General features: G+C 50.6%; 1 protein-coding gene across 1 annotated transcript in view; it reads right to left on the bottom strand.

Annotated features, from left to right (window-relative positions):
* Positions 1-23,351, bottom strand: part of UPK3A (uroplakin 3A) — a 112,870-nt gene that overhangs the window by 67,623 nt on the left and 21,896 nt on the right. The window lies entirely within an intron of this gene.

The following is a 23,351-nucleotide window of genomic DNA, read 5'->3' on the forward strand; positions in this document are numbered from 1 at the left end:
GTAATAATGGCCCCCAATAGTTTGCCCCCAGTAGATGCCCCCCAGTAAAAATGTCCCCCAGTAGCTGCCCCCAGTAGTAATGCTCCAATAGATGACCCCCCCAGTAGTAATGCCCCCAGTAGATGCCCCCCAGTAATAATGCCCCCAGTAGTAATGCCCCTTGTTGATGCCCCCCCAGTAGTAATGTCCCCCCGTAATTTGCCCCCAGTAGATGCCCCCGCTGCACTAAGAAAGATAAAAAACTACATACTTACCGAGCCCCGTTCCCGCTTCCAGACCTCCTCCTGGCGTCCTCTCCTCAGCACTATGAGAGAGACGTCATGACTGACGTCTCTCCCATAGCGCACGCCGCACAGTGACAGCGCCGGAAGCCGGAGCTCAGTACTGAGCTCCTGCCTCCGGCTGCCGCTGTGCAGGGAGACGGGCGCCCGCTGGTAAAACAATCTCAGCGGGCGCCCGTCATCTCCCTGTGCGGCGGGGACGGACGGACGGACGGAGGGAGAACGGCCACAAATGACAGGGGCGGCACGGGCCCGAGTGCCCCCCCCCCCCCCCCCCCCTGGATCCACCACTGTGTTTGGGCATGTAATAACCGGGATAAAAAATTACCTCCATTCAAGATTTATTTATTTTTTTTGCCCCTTGGTGCTGAGACTGGAAAATGCTTTTGAAAGCCATCTAGAGTATTTGCTGGCTTTTGTGCCTAGTGTTTCCTTAATTTAATGTGTTATGTCATTGCTGTATATACATACAGTGTAATAAAAATTATAATGTTTAATTAGATTGGTATCATAGCACAATTGGGAGGCACCATGGGGGCAGGGCTTAAAGTGGTCCTGGAGAGGTGGGGGAACTCATCCCCACTATCACCTGCGCGCCGCAGAAGGGGGTGTGGCCTCACTAAGAAGGGGCGTGGCCACACAATAGTACCCCCAATTAAAAATCAGCTCCATTACACCTAATTACATCACTGTTACTTTAACGTTAATGAAAAAACTGAGCCAGCCTAAAACTACACCTGCAACCTGGGAAGCATGTAACCCAATGCACCAGCCAAGATGGGGGTAGGGGACCCCAGCTGGATACATACAGAGCAGTATCACTATATATACACAGCGAGGGGGTCTCAGCCCCGGTACTCACAGAAAGATCCCGAACAGCAGTGCAACAACTCCGAGCTCCTGTAGCAGCACCCTCATCGTCCACTGCAGGGGCAAACACAAGTTTTGGTAGGATGGGGGGCGTGTGTATGTGTGATATATAAATAAAATGCCCCCGCACACACACTGGGACTGCAGACTGTACATACACACGCACACTGGGACTGCAGTCTGCCCCACCACACCATGACTGCAAATTACAAACACACACTGGGACCGCAGACTGTCCCCCCCACACACTCACAGACACTTAAACTGCAGAATACATTACACACATGCTCACCCCCCCCCCCCCCACACACACACACACACATATACACAATGGGACTGCAAATTACACACACACACACACACATATGCTGGGACTGCAGATAGTACACACACACTCTCCCTCCTTCCCAGGGCCGGACTGGGACTAAAAATAGGCCCTGGCATTTTTGAAGCACACAGGCCCACCTCTGTGACTCCTCCTCTTACTATCCCTGACTCCTCCCACTTATTAGTCTATGTTCTTACAAATATAATTAATATTCTAACAACATACAAGCGTATATCATTCTCTATTAAAATATACACAACCAGTGGTTGAAGTGGAAATTTTTAAGTGGAGGTATGGAAATGTGAGGTTTGTCCGGAAAAGGGGGAGTGGCCACTGAAAATGGGGCGTGGCCTTCAGTGTAGTTTACCACACCATACACCCCTTATACGCATTATGCACCACAATAGTAGGACCCCTTATACTATCTAGTACTGCTGCCCCTTTCACATTATACCACACAGTATGAGCCAAAATTCACATTACAGCACCCGGTATGAGCCGAAATTTACATTATATGCCCCCGATAGTGCAGTGCCAGGTATACAAATGCCCCCACAGTGCCAGGTATACAAATGCCCCCACAGTGCCAGGTATACAAATGCCCCCACAGTGCCAGGTATACAAATGCCCCCACAGTGCCAGGTATACAAATGCCGCCACAGTGCCAGGTAAACAAATGCCCCCACAGTGCAAGGTATACAAATGCCCCCACAGTGCCAGGTATACAGATGCCCCCACAGTGCCAGGTATACAAATGCCCCCACAGTGCCAGGTATACAAATGCCCCCACAGTGCCAGATCCACAAATGCCCCCACAGTGCCAGGTATACAAATGCCCCCACAGTGCCAGGTATACAAATGCCCCCACAGTGCAAGGTATACAAATGCCCCCACAGTGCCAGGTATACAGATGCCCCCACAGTGCCATGTATACAGATGCCCCCCAGTGCCAGGTAAACAATTGCCCCCACAGTGCCAGGTATACAAATGCCCCACAGTGCCAACCAATTGCCCCCACAGTGCCAGGTATACAATTGCCCCCACAGCAGCCAGTGCTGCAGCTGCTTACCGCTGCTGCTGCTGCTGCTGGTCCTCCTCCTCCGGGCTGTGAGGGACGGGGTGAGTGCGCCGGGGGTGAGAGGGCTGTGAGGGACGGGGGTGAGTGAGCCGGGGGTGAGAGCGCCGGGCGCCCGCCAGCGCGGCTGTGTCTGGCGCGGCGGCATATAGCGTTCAAACCAGCCGCCGGTTCGTGAGCCAATCAGAGCTCGCGGACCGGCGGCTTCTAATTGGCTGCCGGTCCGCGAGCTCTGATTGGCTCATGAACCGGCGGCTGCTTTGAAGTCCGCTATACGCGCCGCGCCAGACACAGCCGTGCTGGCGGGCGCTCTCCAATCCTGACAGCTGAGACACGCTGCCGCCGGACTGAGCGGCAGCGCGTCTCAGTGACCGCTGGACCGGCCCACGTGGCCATCGGCCCTTCTGGCATTTGCCAGAAGTGCCAGATGGCCAGTCCGGCCCTGCTCCTTCCCCAGGGACAGCAGCAGCTCACACACATCTGACCTGTGTAATAATGGGAGGCACTGGCAGCTGTGGACTGGAGCCGAGGAAGACGGAGTTCCTGCCGATGAGTAGTGCAGTGAGTGTCTGCAAAAGCTCTTGGGAGCTTCCTGGTCCCCTGCACTGCTTGGAAAATGAAAGGGCTGCACGGAGCTGTACCGCGGCAGCACAGATCACAGTTCAAGCTTGAGGCTTCTCTCACAAATAAATAAACAATAATCGGTGCACTGCAATGGGTCTGCCTGGCAGTCCTCCTGCATCGCAGTGCAATGATTATTGTTTATTTATTTGCTTGTTTGTGAGAGAAGCCTCAAGCTTGAACTGGGAAATGTGCTGTCCACCGGCATCATAGGGATTGGGACAGCCGGAGGCACTGCACTGGAGGGAGGCGGCTATCCGGGGACTGCACACTGCTAGATGCGGGAGAGAGGAGGGAGCACACCTCTGTCAGTGGGACGGAGGAGTAGCAGGGTGCGTCAGTGGGTCCCAGCTGTAGTGAGGTTTGACGTTGTCAGCAGCCGTCAGCCATTCCTGCGGACCGGCTGCTGATCAAAAGCTGAGGCAGCTCTTTGAATCTGATTATGGCGCCGATTGTGCACCAATCACGGCTGGCGGACCGCCAGCAAATGAGAAGATGCCACTAGGCGGCTTCTCATTGGCTGGCGGTGCGCGAGCCATGATTGGCTCACAGGCTCACCCAGTTGAAAAAAAAAAGCCTTGCTTTCTTTTTATTGGCAGCCGGTCCGCCCATGAGCCAGGATTGGCTGGCGGGTGCTGCAAGCTTCCAAGTGCACTGATCAGACGCTAGTGGTCGGACGGAGGCGGAACTGGTTCCGCCTTCAATTTGAAGTGACGGAACGCAGTTCCACCCCGTTCCGGCCCACCTGCATGGGGGTAATTCTGAGTTGATCGCAGAAGCAAATATGTTAGCAGTTGGGCAAAACCATGTGCACTGCAGGGGAGGCAGATATAACATGTGCAGAGAGAGATAGATTTGGTTGTGGTGAGTTCAATCTGCAATCTAAATTTCAGTGTAAAAGTAAAGCAGCCAGTATTTACCCTGCACAGAAACAAAATAACCCACCCAAATCTAACTCTCTCTGCAAATGTTATATCTGCCTCCCCTGCAGTGCACATGGTTTTGCCCAACTGCTAAAAAATTTCCTGCTGCGATCAACTTGGAATTACGCCCCATGGGGGTCATTCCGAGTTGTTCGCTCGCAAGGCGATTTTAGCAGAGTTGCTCACGCTAAGCCGCCGCCTACTGGGAGTGAATCTTAGCATCTTAAAATTGCGAACGAAGTAATCGCAATATTGCGATTACACACCTCGTAGCAGTTTCTGAGTAGCTTCAGACTTACTCGGCATCTGCGATCAGTTCAGTGCTTGTCGTTCCTGGTTTGACGTCACAAACACACCCAGCGTTCGCCCAGACACTCCTCCGTTCCTCCGGCCACTCCTGCGTTTTTTCCGGAAACGGTAGCGGTTTTTCCCACACGCCCATAAAACGGCCTGTTTCCGCCCAGTAACACCCATTTCCTGTCAATCACATTACGATCGCCAGACCGATGAAAAAGCCGTGAGTAAAATTCCTAAGTGCATAGCACATTTACTTGGCGCAGTCGCAGTGCGAACATTGCGCATGCGCATTAAGCGGAAAATCGCTGCGATGCGAAGATTTTTACAGAGCGAACAACTCGGAATGAGGGCCATGGTTTTTAATGCCCTCACAGTATTTGGATCAACGATTTTCCCATTTCTTCATAAAATCTGCAGAAATACTTTGGGCTCGATTCAATTCAGCGCTGATTGAATAGCACCGGAAGGGAGCTTCCGGAGCTATTCAATTCAGCATGCTGTCATCCCCGACTAGGGGATTTCTTCTCACACCCCTCCGGGGATGCAAACAGAACTCCGAGAAAACTTTGGTCTGCAATGCTGTTTTGTTTCGCAGCACGGACAAATCAGCATCGCGGCCGCCACTTTAGACGGAGAATGCCTGTTCTCGCACCTAAACACCGTTTAGTCCGCGAGAAACGTCCTTCCCCGACATGACAGCTCGCAGAATTGAATAGCACCAGGAGCTAATTCCACGTTGATTTGAATTGAGCCCATTGTCAGGCTTCCTAATTGTCATGAACATTTTATGGCTTCTTTCCAGCCGAAGACCGACAAGAATATCTACACTTATTACACAGTCAATAGGTCGGCATGCATTAGGTCGACAGGGTCAAAAGATCGACACGTAAAAGGTAGACAGTACAAAAGGTCAACAGGGTCAAAAGGTCGACGTGGAACTGGTCCACACACAAAAAAGGTCAGCACAATTTTTTTTTGTTTTTTTGGGTGTCATATAAGTACATTCTCAAAAACGATAGCTGGAAGCTGATTGGTTAGTAGGGGCAACACGTCCGCTTTGACTCACTTAGAAGGTTTGAAACATCTTTCTCAGAGCATTTCCATTATTATACAATGTCCATTGCTCTCTACAGTATATACCTGTCTAATGAACAACCGCACCCTCAACTGGGAGATATGTATCAAACCTTGGAGAGAGATAATGTGGAAAGAGATACAGTACCAGCCAAACAGCTCCTAAGTGTCATGTTACAGGCTGTGTTTGAAAAATGACAGAAGTTGACTGGTTGGTACTTTATCTCTCTCCAAGGCTTGATACATCTCCCCCACAACAGTGAGAGATTTTCTCATTACAGGGTTTGTGAAATGGTAAATGACCATAAAATACTCCTGTGTTATTGTCACATGTGTGTCCTCTGCACCGGCCTAGACATGAGTGACTTTAGTTCCATTCATGGCTCATATCGGTGCCATTTGTCAAGCATCAGATGGGACAGTTTCTTGTCTACTATGTTCTGTGTAAGTAACGGCTCCCAAATCATTACGTTGTCAGTGGCTTCCTCTCCGCAGGGATACAACCGGCACTGCTTAAATCCTCAAATTAGTTTACGTGGGAGTGAAATGTTTTCTAACAGAATTAAAAGCCCACAAACTGTGCACTTAATTGCAGTGATAATGAGCAATCTCATGTAATTAATGATGAACTGTTATCTTATAGAAACTAAATGTTTCCTTTAGTACTTTTGTCCTCAGTTTTGACAATCTGATAATGCGTCTTCACGTTTCGTGCACACACAATGGTGACTTCACATGGGTGGGCAGTGATACCTGGAATGATGGAGAATTAGGTCAAGGATAATAGTTGTCCATCTTCAGACAGATAAAAAAAAGTTTTGGAACTTCCATCTGCCCCTATGCAACCTGTACAGAATGTAGTGATGTGCACCGGAAATTTTTCGGGTTTAGTGTTTTGGTTTTGGGTTCGGTTCCGCGGCCGTGTTTTGGGTTCGAACGCGTTTTGGCAAAACCTCACCGAATTTTTTTTGTCGGATTCGGGTGTGTTTTGGATTCGGGTGTTTTTTTAAAAAAAACAGCTTAAATCATAGAATTTGGGGGTCATTTTGATCCCATAGTATTATTAACCTCAATAACCATAATTTCCACTCATTTCCAGTCTATTCTGAACACCTCACAATATTATTTTTAGTCCTAAAATTTGGACCGAGGTCGCTGGATGGCTAAGCTAAGCGACACAAGTGGCCGACACAAACACCTGGCCCATCTAGGAGTGGCACTGCAGTGTCAGGCAGGATGGCCCTTCAAAAAAATACTCCCCAAACAGCACATGACGCAAAGAAAAAAAGAGGCACAATGAGGTAGCTGTGTGACTAAGCTAAGCGACCCTAGTGGCCGACACAAACACCTGGCCCATCTAGGAGTGGCACTGCAGTGTCACGCAAGATGGCCCTTCAAAAAAATACTCCCCAAACAGCACATGACGCAAAGAAAAAAAGAGGCGCAATGAGGTAGCTGTGTGACTAAGCTAAGCGACCCTAGTGGCCGACACAAACACCTGGCCCATCTAGGAGTGGCACTGCAGTGTCACGCAGGATGGCCCTTCAAAAAAATACTCCCCAAACAGCACATGACGCAAAGAAAAAAAGAGGTGCAATGAGGTAGCTGTGTGACTAAGCTCAGTGACCCAAGTGGCCGACACAAACACCTGGCCCATCTAGGAGTGGCACTGCAGTGTCAGACAGGATGGCCCTTCAAAAAAATACTCCCCAAACAGCACATGACGCAAAGAAAAAAAGAGGCGCAATGAGGTAGCTGTGTGACTAAGCTAAGCGACCCTAGTGGCCGACACAAACACCTGGCCCATCTAGGAGTGGCACTGCAGTGTCACGCAGGATGGCCCTTCAAAAAAATACTCCCCAAACAGCACATGACGCAAAGAAAAAAAGAGGCGCCATGAGGTAGCTGTGTGACTAAGCTAAGCGACCCTAGTGGCCGACACAAACACCTGGCCCATCTAGGAGTGGCACTGCAGTGTCACGCAGGATGGCCCTTCAAAAAAATACTCCCCAAACAGCACATGACGCAAAGAAAAAAAGAGGCGCAATGAGGTAGCTGTGTGACTAAGCTAAGCGACCCTAGTGGCCGACACAAACACCTGGCCCATCTAGGAGTGCCACTGCAGTGTCACGCAGGATGGCCCTTCAAAAAAATACTCCCCAAACAGCACATGACGCAAAGAAAAAAAGAGGTGCAATGAGGTAGCCGTGTGACTAAGCTCAGCGACCCAAGTGGACGACACAAACACCTGGCCCATCTAGGAGTGGCACGGCAGTGTCAGACAGGATGGCCCTTCAAAAAAATACTCCCCAAACAGCACATGACGCAAAGAAAAAAAGAGGCGCAATGAGGTAGCTGTGTGACTAAGCTAAGCGACCCTAGTGGCCGACACAAACACCTGGCCCATCTAGGAGTGGCACTGCAGTGTCACGCAGGATGGCCCTTCAAAAAAATACTCCCCAAACAGCACATGACGCAAAGAAAAATGAAAGAAAAAAGAGGTGCAAGATGGAATTGTCCTTGGACCATCCCACCCACCCTTATGTTGTATAAACAGGACATGCACACTTTAACGAACCCATCATTTCAGCGACAGGGTCTGCCACACGACTGTGACTGAAATGACTGGTTGGTTTGGGCCCCCACCAAAAAAGAAGCAATCAATCTCTCCTTGCACAAACTGGCTCTACAGAGGCAAGATGTCCACCTCATCATAATCGTCCGATTCATCACCCCTTTCACTGTGTACATCCCCCTCCTCACAGATTATTAATTCGTCCCCACTGGAATCCACCATCTCAGGTCCCCGTGTACTTTCTGGAGGCAATTGCTGCTGGTGAATGTCTCCATGGAGGAATTGATTATAATTAATTTGAATGAACATCATCTTCTCCACATTTTCTGGAAGTAACCTCGTACGCCGATTGCTGACAAGGTGAGCGGCGGCACTAAACACTCTTTCGGAGTACACACTGGAGGGAGGGCAACTTAGGTAGAATAAAGCCAGTTTCTGCAAGGGCCTCCAAATTGCCTCTTTTTCCTGCCAGTATACGTACGGACTGTCTGACGTGCCTACTTGGATGCGGTCACTCATATAATCCTCCACCATTTTTCAATGGTGAGAGAATCATATGCAGTGACAGTAGACGACATGTCAGTAATCGTTGGCAGGTCCTTCAGTCCGGACCAGATGTCAGCATCAGCAGTCGCTCCAGACTGCCCTGCATCACCGCCAGCGGGTGGGCTCGGAATTCGTAGCCTTTTCCTCGCACCCCCAGTTGCGGGAGAATGTGAAGGCGGAGATGTTGACGGGTCGCGTTCCGCTTGACTTGACAATTTTCTCACCAGCAGGTCTTTGAACCCCTGCAGACTTGTGTCTGCCGGAAAGAGAGATCCAACGTAGGTTTTTTAATCTAGGATCAAGCACGGTGGCCAAAATGTAGTGCTCTGATTTCAACAGATTGACCACCCGTGAATCCTGATTAAGCAAATGAAGGGCTCCATCCACAAGTCCCACATGCCTAGCGGAATCGCTCTGTTTTATCTCCTCCTTCAATGCCTCCAGCTTCTTCTGCAAAAGCCTGATGAGGGGAATGACCTGACTCAGGCTGGCAGTGTCTAAACTGACTTCACGTGTGGCAAGTTCAAAAGGTTGCAGAACCTTGCACAACGTTGAAATCATTCTCCACTGCGCTTGAGACAGGTGCATTCCACCTCCTTTGCCTATATCGTGGGCAGATGTATAGGCTTGAATGGCCTTTTGCTGCTCCTCCATCCTCTGAAGCATATAGAGGGTTGAATTCCACCTCGTTACCACCTCTTGCTTCAGATGATGGCAGGGCAGGTTCAGGTGTTTTTGGTGGTGCTCCAGTCTTCTGTACGCGGTGCCTGTACGCCGAAAGTGGCCCGCAATTCTTCTGGCCACCGACAGCATCTCTTGCACGGAATAAAAAAATATGAATAGCGCTCCCCAATTGGGATATATATCACCACAGCGTAATGTCCATCAGATTCTTGCACGGAATAGTGATGACAATAATTCACGTTCTGATATCTTCTCACATTGACGTCCAAGATACCTCAAATAAGATTAGAAAAGACGCTTCTCATAGCGTAAAACAATTTTTTCCATTTATTCTAAAACATCTTTTTAAAATCATGAGATAATGATAAACAAATTATCCACCACCATACAGAGTAACTGCGTACCAGAGTGGGCCTATACAAGGCATGTGTTGCACATGAAAGGGTTAGTCCCGGGTATGACTCCTCCACGGTCCAGATGTTCTGCCCTTCAAGGTTCCACACTGTATCAGTCTCTGCCTTGATCCACCAACGCGTTTCAACATATAGTCTTTTTCAAGGTGTACTGGTGGTTGTCAGGCCTTCTATATTTATACTACTACTAGCCAATCACAAGTAAGTGGGCGGTCTTACATTCATTAATACATTTCCAATTCACAATTTCCCTCAGTGTGAGAAGTGCCGTACCAATCAGAAGTAGCGTTCCAACAGCTAGACCACCACTCTATTGGGTTTAGGTCCGGTGACTTAGAAGGCCACCATTTATGGATAAAATGAATAGTAACCATATGTGCTCTGCAGATGGGTGCAATGTGTGCAATACTAGTAGTAGTATAAATATAGAAGGCCTGACAACCACCAGTACACCTTGAAAAAGACTATATGTTGAAACGCGTTGGTGGATCAAGGCAGAGACTGATACAGTGTGGAACCTTGAAGGGCAGAACATCTGGACCGTGGAGGAGTCATACCCGGGACTAACCCTTTCATGTGCAACACATGCCTTGTATAGGCCCACTCTGGTACGCAGTTACTCTGTATGGTGGTGGATAATTTGTTTATCATTATCTCATGATTTTAAAAAGATGTTTTAGAATAAATGGAAAAAATTGTTTTACGCTATGAGAAGCGTCTTTTCTAATCTTATTTGAGGTATCTTGGACGTCAATGTGAGAAGATATCAGAACGTGAATTATTGTCATCACTATTCCGTGCAAGAATCTGATGGACATTACGCTGTGGTGATATATATCCCAATTGGGGAGCGCTATTCATATTTTTTTATTCCATATATGTATTTAGGTTCGTGGTAACCTGTTGAGTAGCTGCACCCCTTGCATTTCAGCGCAGTTGATATATTTCTCTGTTTGGAGCATCTCTTGCACGCCCCTGTCGTTTTTTAAATAATTCTGCACCACCAAATTCAAGGTATGTGCAAAACATGGGACGTGCTGGAATTTGCCCAGATGTAATGCACGCACAATATTGCTGGCGTTGTCCGATGCCACAAATCCCCAGAAGAGTCCAATTGGGGTAAGCCATTCTGCGATGATCTTCCTCAGTTGCCGTAAGAGGTTTTCAGCTGTGTGCGTATTCTGGAAAGCGGTGATACAAAGCGTAGCCTGCCTAGGAACGAGTTGGCGTTTGCGAGATGCTGCTACTGGTGCTGCCGCTGCTGTTCTTGCAGCGGGAGGCAATACATCTACCCAGTGGGCTGTCACAGTCATATAGTCCTGAGTCTGCCCTGCTCCACTTGTCCACATGTCCGTGGTTAAGTGGACATTGGGTACAACTGCATTTTTTAGGACACTGGTGAGTCTTTTTCTGACGTCCGTGTACATTCTCGGTATCGCCTGCCTAGAGAAGTGGAACCTAGATGGTATTTGGTAACGGGGGCACACTACCTCAAGCAATTCTCTAGTTCCCCGTGAACTAACGGTGGATACTGGACGCACGTCTAACACCAACATAGTTGTCAAGGCCTGAGTTATCCGCTTTGCAACAGGATGACTGCTGTGATATTTCATCTTCCTCGCAAAGGACTGTTGGACAGTCAATTGCTTACTGGAAGTAGTACAAGTGGTCTTCCGACTTCCCCTCTGGGATGACGATCGACTCCCAGCAGCAACAACAGCAGCGCCAGCAGCAGTAGGCGTTACACTCAAGGATGCATCGGAGGAATCCCAGGCAGGAGAGGACTCGTCAGACTTGCCAGTGACATGGCCTGCAGGACTATTGGCTTTCCTGGGTAAGGAGGAAATTGACACTGAGGGAGTTGGTGGTGTGGTTTGCGGGAGCTTGGTTACAAGAGGAAGGGATTTACTGGTCAGTGGACTGCTTCCGCTGTCGCCCAAAGTTTTTGAACTTGTCACTGACTTATTATGAATGCGCTGCAGGTGACGTATAAGGGAGGATGTTCCGAGGTGGTTAACGTCCTTACCCCTACTTATTACAGCTTGACAAAGGCAACACACGGCTTGACACCAGTTGTCCGCATTTCTGTTGAAATAATTCCACACTGAAGAGCTGATTTTTTTTGTATTTTGACCAGGCATGTCAATGGCCATATTCCTCCCACGGACAACAGGTGTCTCCCCGGGTGCCTGACTTAAACAAACCACCTGACCATCAGAATCCTCCTTGTCAATTTCCTCCCCAGCGCCAGCAACACCCATATCCTCATCCTGGTGTACTTCAACACTGACATCTTCAATTTGACTATCAGGAACTGGACTGCGGGTGCTCCTTCCAGCACTTGCAGGGGGCGTGCAAATGGTGGAAGGCGCAAGCTCTTCCCGTCCAGTGTTGGGAAGGTCAGGCATCGCAACCGACACAATTGGACTCTCCTTGGGGATTTGTGATTTCGAAGAACGCACAGTTCTTTGCTGTGCTTTTGCCAGCTTAAGTCTTTTCTTTTTTCTAGCGAGAGGATGAGTGCTTCCATCCTCATGTGAAGCTGAACCACTAGCCATGAACATAGGCCAGGGCCTCAGCCGTTCCTTGCCACTCCGTGTCGTAAATGGCATATTGGCAAGTTTACGCTTCTCCTCAGACGCTTTTAATTTAGATTTTTGGGTCATTTTACTGATCTTTTGTGTTTTGGATTATACATTCTCTGTACTATGACATTGGGCATCGGCCTTGGCAGACGACGTTGATGGCATTTCATCGTCTCGGCCATGACTAGTGGCAGCAGCTTCAGCACGAGGTGGAAGTGGATCTTGATCTTTCCCTATTTTTTTAACCTCCACATTTTTGTTCTCCATATTTTAATGCGCACAACTAAAAGCCACCACAGGTATACAATGTAGATGGATGGATACTATAGTATTATATTACTTATGGACGACGAGTGCACTGACGCCACAGAGGTAGGTACAGCCGTGGCCTACTGTACTGCTATATATATATATATATATATATATATATATATATAAAATATACTGTATAATAATAATAACGGACCTGGTGGACACTGTCAGCAGACTGCTAAACTAGTATGAAGAAAAAAAAAGCCACCACAGGTATACAATGTAGATGGATGGATAGTATAGTATTATATTACTTATGGACGACGAGTGCACTGACGACACAGAGGTAGGTACAGCCGTGGCCTACCGTACTGCTATATATATATAATACTAGGTGCTTCATCGCGCCCTACGGGCGCTCTTCACACCGTCGCAAGGGGCTACGCCCCCTTAACCCTTGCATGCCTTTCTGGGGTTTAATATTTGTATTATATGGAGTATTACCTGCATTCCTTTGTTAGTGGTTAAATATTGCACAATGAAAGGGCGTGCGATGGTGAAGGAGGCGCAGCCCCTTGCAACGGCGTGAACAGCACCTGCAGGGCACGATGTACAGAATGTAGCGGGTGCGGGGGGGACTGCGGATGGTGTCTGTAGATGCTGTGGGTGGAGGGGGGGCAGAAGTGGGGGTGGGGCCCGGATAGGGGAGGTTCGGGAGGTGCTGCGGGTAGGGGAGGGGCAGAGGAGTGGGGGATGCAGATGGGGGAGGGGTCCGGAGGCACTGCAGGTGGGGGAGGGGCAGGGGTGCCACGGGTGGGAGAGGGGCAGGTGTGGGGATGTTGTGGATGGGTGAAGGGTTCCGGAGGTGCTGTGGGATGGGAAGGGACGGGAGTGCCGGGGGTGGGGTAGGGGACCGCAGGCACCATGGGTAGGGTAGGGGCAGGTACGGGTGGTGCGGCGGATGGGGAAGGAGGTCCGGAGGTGCTGCAGGTGGTGGAGGGGCAGGTGCGGGGGTGCCATTGGTGGGGGAGGGGTGGGTGAGGGGGGGACCGCGGATGGAGGAGGGTGTCTGCAGATGCTGCGGGTGGAGGGGGGCAGGTGTGGGGGGAGACATATAAGGGGGGTGAATGGTGGAGGGGGCCTGGAGGTGCTCTGGGTGGTAATGGGGCGGAGGAGTGGGAGCCGCGGGTGGTGTAGGGGGTCTGGAGGCACAGCATGTGGGGGAGGGGTGGAGTGCCGCATGTGGTGGAGGGGAAGGTGCGGAGGTGTGGTGCATTGGGGAGAGGTCTGGAGGCGCTGCGGGTACTGTACCTGCCAAAAAGGTAGTTGGAGGGTATGCAGTAACAGGGCCAGGACAGGGGTGACGGGGCCAGGACAGGGGTGACAGGGTCAGAACAGGGGTGACGGTGCCAGGACAGGGGTGACGGCGCCAGGACAGGGGCCAGGACAGAAATGACAGGGACAGGATAGGGGTGACAGGGCCAGGGTAGGGGCGGCAGGACAGGGACAGGGGTGACGGGGCCAGTATAGGGTTGACAGGGCAAGCACAGGGGTGACAGGGCCAGGATAGGGGTAACAGGGCCAGCATAAGGGTGACAGGGCCAGGATAAGGGTGAAAGGGCCAGGATAAGGGTGAAAGGGCCAGGATAAGGATGGCAGGGCAAGGCCAGGGGTGACAGGGCCATGACAGAACACAGGGCACGGGAGAGATTGGTATTAGGGACAAAACAGTGGTGACAGACAGATGTGTCTTACCGGAGTCACTGCTGCTGGCTGCTGCTGTTCCACTCCAACCTGTTGGGATCTGCTGCTGGTGGAGACCTGGCATGGCTGACTCTCTCAGGCTGGAGTCCTGCTTCCTCTGCCCGTCCGCATCCCTCCCCCCCTCCTCAGTCACACACCGCAGACCTCGCGCAGCTGCCGGGCACTGTGGTAAGGGGAGACTGGAAATGACTGGTTAGCCCCCAGGAGATGCTGCGGCTGGAGGGAGGAGGGGGTCATAGCATGCACGTGGCGCGGACCTCGTGGCTGCCGGGCACTGTGGTAAAGGGAGACTGGAAGTGACTGGTTAGCTCCCAGAAGACGCTGCGGCTGGAGGGAGGAGTGGGTCAGAGCCTGCAAGCAGCTCGGATTTCTGCAGCGCTACCCGCCAGCTAAAGTGTGTGAATGAGCTGGGCGCACCTCACTGTGTGTGGCAGCGCTGCAGCTAGCGGTGGGGTTGCCGGGGCTGAAGATAACAGAGGCAGTACGGAACCAGCACAGCGGCAAGTGCCCCACAAAACTGCAGCTAAGAAGCGTGGAGTGTGCCAGAAAGTGACGCTCCTCCGCGCCAGAGAGACCCTGCTGAGTATGCCGATGTGGGGGGTCAAGCACACAGTGAGCCGGTGCCCGTCTGTCTGTATGACATACCCCTCACACACACCCATACCTCCCAAATGTCCCGATTTTCGCGGGACAGTACCATTTTTTGGGGTCCGTCCCGCTGTCCCACCCGCGGGTCGCAGTGTCCCGCGGTGGGGGGGGGGCAGTTGGACAGCTCCTGTACTCGCTGTTCTGCTTAGCAGAGCAGCGGTGAATAGTGGAGACAGAGGGAGAGGGGGCATCAGGGGGTACGGATTAAGGGGGGGTTCCAGCAGCAGAGCCGGATTAAGGGGGGGGGGCAGGGGGTACGTACCGTTGGCCCCACAGTTTTAGGGGGGCCCCCGGCTGGAGTAGCTCTGTCCCAGCTCAGAAGCTCCCCCCCCCCGTCCTGCCAGCAACAACGGCAGCATTGTGCTACAGTCAGCACGCGCTGCTGCGTGTTGGCAGGTCTGTGGTGTTACAGGGAGGCAGCAGTCTCCCTGCTTTCTTCTACCTGTGCGGGTGTGTAGGGGGGAGCGACTTCCTCCTCTGGATTTAGCCCTAGCTGAGGGGACAAAATTCCATAAAAAAATAAAAATTCGGAATTTGCATAAGGGGGCGTGGCCGCGCGTCCGCGATTAGGCCACGCCCCCAACCCCACAGCAGGCACAGCAATGAGATAGGGCTCCCCTGTCTCAAGTGCCCTGGGCCCCCTGGACTCATAATCAGCCCCTGGGGGCATGCCAGCAGCTCACAGAGTGCTGGGCATGCCCCCTCACTGACGAAAACGGGGGCCCTCCCGTGAAGCCACGCCCCCTTTTTGCAGAGTGTGTGTCCCTCCTTCTGCCTGAAGAAAGCTCCTGCAGAAAGCTGGGAGGTATGCACCCCTGCCTGTGCCATGCCCATACTATCTGCTTCTGCTCCTAGTCTCCTATAGATTAGGCCAGATCTGTGACTCATTTGACTAACTCCGCCCACTGTTTTGACTCCGCCCAGCGTTAGCAAATGAAGCACAAGTCACAGATCTGGGCTATTATATAGGAGATACTGTATAATAATAACGGACCTGGTGGACACTGTCAGCAGACTGCTAAACTAGTATGAAGAAAAAAAAAGCCACCACAGGTATACAATGTAGATGGATGGATACTATAGTATAGTATTATATTACTTATGGACGACGAGTGCACTGACGACACAGAGGTAGGTACAGCCGTGGCCTACCGTACTGCTTATATATATAATATACTGTATAATAATAATAACGGACCTGGTGGACACTGTCAGCAGACTGCTAAACTAGTATGAAGAAAAAAAAAGCCACCACAGGTATACAATGTAGATGGATGGATAGTATAGTATTATATTACTTATGGACAACGAGTGCACTGACGACACAGAGGTAGGTACAGCCGTGGCCTACCGTACTGCTATATATATATATAATATACTGTATAATAACAACGGACCTGGTGGACACTGTCAGCAGACTGCTAAACTAGTATGAAGAAAAAAAAAGCCACCACAGGTATACAATGTAGATGGATGGATAGTATAGTATTATATTACTTATGGACGACGAGTGCACTGACGACACAGAGGTAGGTACAGCCGTGGCCTACCGTACTGCTTATATATATAATATACTGTATAATAATAATAACGGACCTGGTGGACACTGTCAGCAGACTGCTAAACTAGTATGAAGAAAAAAAAAGCCACCACAGGTATACAATGTAGATGGATGGATAGTATAGTATTATATTACTTATGGACGACGAGTGCACTGACGACACAGAGGTAGGTACAGTCGTGGCCTACCGTACTGCTATATATATATATAATATACTGTATAATAATAACGGACCTGGTGGACACTGTCAGCAGACTGCTAAACTAGTATGAAGAAAAAAAAAGCCACCACAGGAGTGTTTTTCAGGCAGACAAACGTATACTGGACTGGTGGTCACTGTCAGCAAAACTGTGCACTGTACTCTTGCTATAACTGCTCCCCAGTCCCCACAATTAGGCAGTGTGAGCAGTGCACTCAGCACAGATATATGCAGCAGTGCAGCACACTGAGTGAGCACAGATATGGTGGAGCGTTTTTTTTTCAGGCAGAGAAACAACGGATTAAACTCACTGGTGGTATAATCAAAACCCTGCACTGTACTCCCTAACAGCTGCTCCCCGTCCCCAATCCTCCCCACAATTATAACTAAGTCACTCAGTCTTTACTCTTTTCTACTATAACGGAGAGGACGCCAGCCACGTCCTCTCCCTATCAATCTCAATGCACGTGTGAAAATGGCTGCGACGCGCGGCTCCTTATATAGAATCCGAATCTCGCGAGAATCCGACAGCGGGATGATGACGTTCGGGCGCGCTCGGGTTAACCGAGCAAGGCAGGAGGATCCGAGTCGCTCGGACCCGTGAAAAAAAAGGTGAAGTTCGGGCAGGTTCGGATCCCGAGGATCCGAACCCGCTCATCACTAACAGAATGCTCTGCTTATTCATTCTGATTTCCAGCTCTCTGTCCCTGATGCATCCGCAGCTGCTTTTCCCACCGGCCAGAGCAGGCTAATTACTTACTTACGCTAATGTGGCAATTCCACCCATGTATGCACAAGGTCTGTGAGCCTGCATGTGGATGGGATGTGATAAAGTAGCTCAAATTCGCATTGCGATATTTGAATACATTGAAAGGATGTATCAAATATCGCTGCAGGGAATGGGGCCTGGCAACAGTGCTGTAAAGTGAGAGTCTCACAGCAGCAGCTGACCAGGCTGCACTTCTTCGCAGCCGTGCAATCGGGTCGGAACTGCACATGCGCCGGCGCCGCAGTGCGCCGGCGCATGGCAGTCATCGTTGCCTAGCGATCGTCTCTGAGACAGAGGCGGTCGCTAAGCGGGAGGGGGCTGAACAGCAGCGTTTAACTGCCGTTTAGGGAAAGCAGTCCGGCCAACGCAGGCGTGGCCGGACCGTTCGGGGGCGGCTGCGTGACGTGTCACGCAGCCGCTGCGGCCAGTGGGAGCAACGAGTAACTCCTGGCCAGCCGCAGGAGCTGCGCTGCCCGGGAGTTACTCCTCAAATACAAAAGTATTATTTGTGCGGGGGGGGGGGGGGGGGGGGCTGGCACTGACATGTGGGGCAGACTAGCCCTGTGCTGTGCGTCCCCCGCATGTCTGAATTAAGGATCGTAGCTGTGCTAAACTTAGCACAGCTACGATTAACTCGTAATGACCACCATAAAGAAAGAGCTGGCACCGATCCACGGCTGCAGCAGCATGCAGGTAAATTTTATTTTATAATTTTTTTTTCTTTATTTTTCCTTCAGTAATCAGCCTGCGGGCTATCACACACACATGGCTGATCACAGGCAGTGTTGATGAGCACAGCTGTCACTGAGCTAGAGTATGAGAAATGGAGGAAGCCCTGATAACGCTATCTGAATATGACATTATTATCACAGGGCTCCCTCCGGTATTGTATTACAATTTACTTTTAGTAAATTTGGGCAGATGACATTTCCTATTACAAGCATGGGAAATGTGATCCGCGTATTTAAAAATAATGTGAATTTCTCTAGCATCCATAAGAGATATTGGGGACAGATTTAGTACGATGGAGTGTAAACGGGTCCAAAGGAGCCAGTGCACGTTAAATTTCTTCAACTGGGTGTGCTGGCTCCTCCCCTCTATGCCCCCTACCACAGGCAGTTTCGAAAAAAGTGCCCTCAGGAGAGGATGTACACTCTGCAAGCTCCAGAGTTTTTCTTCAACTTCATTTAAACTTTTACTTATTTCGGTATACTGTTTGGGCAACAGCATACCTGCGCCGTGGGAGTTAGGGGGGGGGGGGGGTTACCGGCCTCATGAGGTGCAGAGCCGCTTCTCCGCTTCAGGACCACCGTCCTGAGGGGCTGTTTGTTCAGCGGGGCACTGCGCCTTAGCTATCGCAGCCGCAGCTTGCCACACACCCCTAACAGAGCCTGAAGGTGATCATTGTGGTGAGTATAAACTGAGGGCCCCGGTTCATTGTGTGGCAGAAATGTGGGTGAGGCATGCGGGTCCCTCCTGAGGGTGACCCGCGTGTGCTCCTGCGTGAGACTGGCTGGAGGGGTGTTGTACCAAGCATTTATGTGAGGCTACACAGCCTGTGGAGACATTGCCAGTATGAAACTTATTAGTAGCTCCAGCGCCATAGTGGGGGACGGAGCTACATCAGAGTGGGCTCAGCTGCTTTTTGGCGCCTTCCTCTACATAAGCAGCAGCAGCCTCATGCAGCTCCTCAAAACGGTCACAGGATTACTGGTACCGGGTGTAGAGGGGGAGAGCCACTATTAGTGCACAGTTTACATTCCTTTGGGGAATTCTCTGTACAGCAGTATCACTGTTATATGTTACTACATAAAACGCTGACAGTCTCACTGGGGCTGTACAGCATTGGGTGTGCTGGTGTCTACTCTTCTGTGTCTCCTCTCACATGCAGTAGGGCAGGCTTGTATTGTATTCAGTCTGTGTTGTATGTGTATTGATTCTGTCTTTCATTATGGTGAAACAGAAGTCATGCAATGTATGTAATGCCAGATTCTCCCCTAGTTCATCTGGCTCCATATCCTGTGAGCAGTGTAGTCAGTCATCACAAAATGCTGATAACAATATGGGGGAGAGTCCAGAACCTTCCTGGCTGGGGGCTATAAAAACCATGATGTCGGATATGTCATCTCATCTCACTGCCAATGCCAATAAAACACAAGAATTGCAACAAGCAGTGGCTAGCCTAACTGCCAAGACTGATGCTTCCCATCCCCCGCTCTCTACAGGTGCACAAAAACGTGCTTTGCCTGCAATCCTATCAGATTCTGATGATGATGTACAGGTGGATGGGGATGATGGGGATCCCATTAGTGGCGATTCCACCCCTACACAGGGTATAAAACCCCTCATATTGGCTATACGGGATGTGCTGAAGCACCCCCTGGAGGACACTACTAATCAGCAGTCATTTTTACTCCCACAAGACAAACTGACAGTCACCTTTCCTGCTTCCAAAGAATTGGACGATTTATTTAAATTAGCCTGGAAAAATCCAGATTAAAAATATCAGGTGTCCAAAAGGTTTTTAAATACCTTCCCATTTGCCCCCCGAAGGCAGAAAATTCTGGGACGAATCTCCAGCAGTAGACGTCTCAGTTTCTCGCCTTTCTAAAAAGGCGGTGCTCCCTGCTCCGGGCTCTGTTACGGTAAAGGACCCAGGTTATAGGAGATTTTAGAGTGGTCTCTATTTTATCTACACTGTTGCAGGTGTAGCTCAAAGACCGGTCATTGCTGGTTGCTGGATAACACATGCCATTCATACATGGGCTAATCAGATTCAAGAGGGTCTTTCAGGTGATATGACCTTGGTTACTACTGTAACTTTCCTAAAACAGATTCAGGACACGGCAAGAGTCCTCTGTAACTCCCTTAAAGAGATTGGCAATATAAATGTTAGAACCACTGCTATGGCTGTGTCTGCACGCAGAGCAATATGGTTGCGTCAGTGGATTGCAGACGCTGACTCCAAACGTAATGTGGAATCTCTTCCGGTCACAGGTGAATGGCTCTTCAGAGGTGAATTGGATGCATGGATCTCCAAAGCTACTGCTGGGAAATCCACGTTTCTCCCTTCAGAGGCTCTGCCTGCTAGGCGTATTTACCCAGGATCATCTACAAAGGCCTTTTGTTCCTCCAGATTTCGATCTAGGGCCCGGGGTGCCTCCAATGCAGCTAGAGGCTGCAGAGGTAAACCTAAGAAACCAGCCTTGGCTGGCTCTCAGGAACAAAGCACCAGTTCAGCTTCCACAAATACTTCGGCATGACGGTGCCCACCCACCCCGAGGGGATCTCATGGTGGGAGCTCGGTTACGTGAATACAGCCACATCTGAGACGGTTCCTGCCAAGATGCCTGGGTAAGGGACCTTATCTCTCAGGGTTACAAGCTAGAGTTCGACGGTGCTCCTCCACAACGATTTTTCAAATCAGGCTTGCCAGTTTTGGAAAATATGCGTGTTACGCTACTACTGGCCATCGACAAGTTGGTCCAGTCCCGGGTCATTGTTCCAGTACCCCTGCTACAGCAAGGACAAGGTTACTACTCCAGTCTGTTTGTAGTGCCAAAACCAGACGGGTCTGTGAGACCCATTTTGAATCTGAAGTCCTTGAATCCTTACCTGAAGGTTTTCAAATTCAAGATGGAATCTTTGAGAGCGGTGATCACGGGCCTGGAACAACAGGAATTCCTTGTATCCCTGGATATCAAGGACGCCTTCCTACATATCCCAATTTGGCCTCCTCATCAGGCCTATCTGCGGTTCGCCCTACTGAACTGTCAGTGTCCAGAGCCTTACCCCCGGCGCAGTCTCCCAGGGGTTGCCAACCTGGTGGTTAGCGCGGTTGTGGCGGCGGGGTGCTGCTTGCAGCAAGTCCTTGGGCGCGTGTGCAGCTTACGAAGGTTGGGGGCCGGGGTCTGGCGAGCCAGGCGCTGCGGCGGGTAGTCGCTGCAGCAGAGCCCTCTGGCAGTGATTCTGTTTCAGGAAGTCGGGGCCGGAGCTGTGCTAAAGTGCTGCAGCTTAAAATGTCCCAAGTGCTGGGGGCGGCCATGTTGGAGACCTGTGATCTGCCAATTGAATCCACACTGCTTCCAGCCAATCCGGTGCAGTTTTCCCTTATAAAATGGGGCTGGCTCAGGGAGAGAGTGCCAGTGCTTCAAATTACTTTCCTGTGAAAGGTGCTCCAGCTCTGTGCTCCCAGGCTACTCCTGGTTCCCCGGCTCCGGTTGCTATCTTCAGTCCGTGATCTATTGCTGCTGTAGTCCTGTCGCTTAACCCGTCGCCACTTGTAGAGGTGCTCCCGGGGCTCCCGGTCATTAAAGGGCTTCAGGTGCTAAACAGGGGTTCCTGCGGGCGTCTCGCAAGCCCAAGCCACAGTCTTCGTTTCTTCCGAATCTGAGTTCTTCAGCCTCGCTTTCCAAGCTCTAGACACAGTCAAAGTTCTTCAAAACCCAGACTCCTTCAGCCTCGTCTACCCACCACAAGCCACAGTCTTTCAGATCCTCAAATACCGGTGATCTTCAGCTCCATTTCTCAAGTCGTTTAACCATAGACTCCAGTTCTTTTTCCCGTGTCTTCTAATTCCTCAAGTATCAGTGTACAATTGTTTCTTCATTAAAGATACAGTCATCCTCCTACACAGTCCTCACTCTTTCTTGTGCTCTCCAGCCAACTCTAACACCTACTAGGCCTCCACCTTATGGGGAAGAACTACATTCAACCACCTCATCTACTTCCTACACAGTCAGCTGCCCTCCCAGCTCAAGCTCGGTTGTCGGAACCTCAAACTCCACTGAGCGTGACACTGAACAAGCACTAACAGTTTCAGGCATTGCTCTTTGGCCTGTCTACAGCTCCGAGAGTGTTCACGAAGGTGATGGCGGAAATGATGTTCCAGCTCAGAGTCCAAGGGGTCAACATTGTCCCTTACCTGGACGATCTCCTGATAAAAGTGAGTTCCAGGGAGCTTCTACTGCTCCATATAGATTGCACTATCCAACTTCTGTCTCACCACGGGTGGATCCTCAATCTACACAAGTCTCAACTGGAACCGTCTCAAAGGCTCCTGTTTCTGGGTATGATACTGGATACGGTAGCTCAGAGAGTGTTCCTCCCAGAGGACAAGGTGAGAACACTTCAAGAGTGGATTCGCATGGTTCTCCGACCTGCTCGAGTTTCCATTCATCTTTGCATAAAATTGTTGGGAAAAATGGTGGCCTCGTACGAGGCGATACAGTTCGGAAGGTACTATGCCAGACCCTTCCAATTGGACATCCTGAACAAGTCCGGTTCACATCTTCAGATGCACCGGATGATTCAGCTGTCACTCGAGGCCGGGATTTCACTCCTGTGGTGGTTACAGTCTTCCAACCTGCTGGAAGGTCGACGTTTTGGGATTCAGGATTGGATCCTCCTCACGACGGATGCGAGACTGAGTGGATGGGGAGCTGTCACCCGGGGGGGGGGGGGCAGTTCCAGGGCAGGTGGTCTGCCCAAGAGGCCCTACTTCCGATCAACATTATGGAACTTTGGGCTATCTACAATGCTCTGATTCAGGCCTCCCCTCTACTCAGGGATCAGGTGATCCAGGTTCAGTCGGACAACGCCATGGCAGTGGCATATGTCAATTGACAGGGAGGGACAAAAAGCAGGGCCTGCATGTGAGAAGTATCAAAAATACTTCTCTGGGCAGAAAGAAATGCAAGAGTGCTGTCCGCAATTTGCATTCCAGGAGTGGACAACTGGGAAGCGGACTTCCTGAGTCACCACGACCTCCACCCGGGGGAGTGGGGATTACATCCTCAGGTGTTTCAACAGATTGTCGACAGGTGGGGATACCCGCAGATCGACATGATGGCGTCTCACCTCAGCAAGAAGCTTCGCTGCTACTGC

The sequence above is a fragment of the Pseudophryne corroboree genome, chromosome 6, assembly GCF_028390025.1.
Source record: "Pseudophryne corroboree isolate aPseCor3 chromosome 6, aPseCor3.hap2, whole genome shotgun sequence".
NCBI lineage: Eukaryota > Metazoa > Chordata > Amphibia > Anura > Myobatrachidae > Pseudophryne > Pseudophryne corroboree.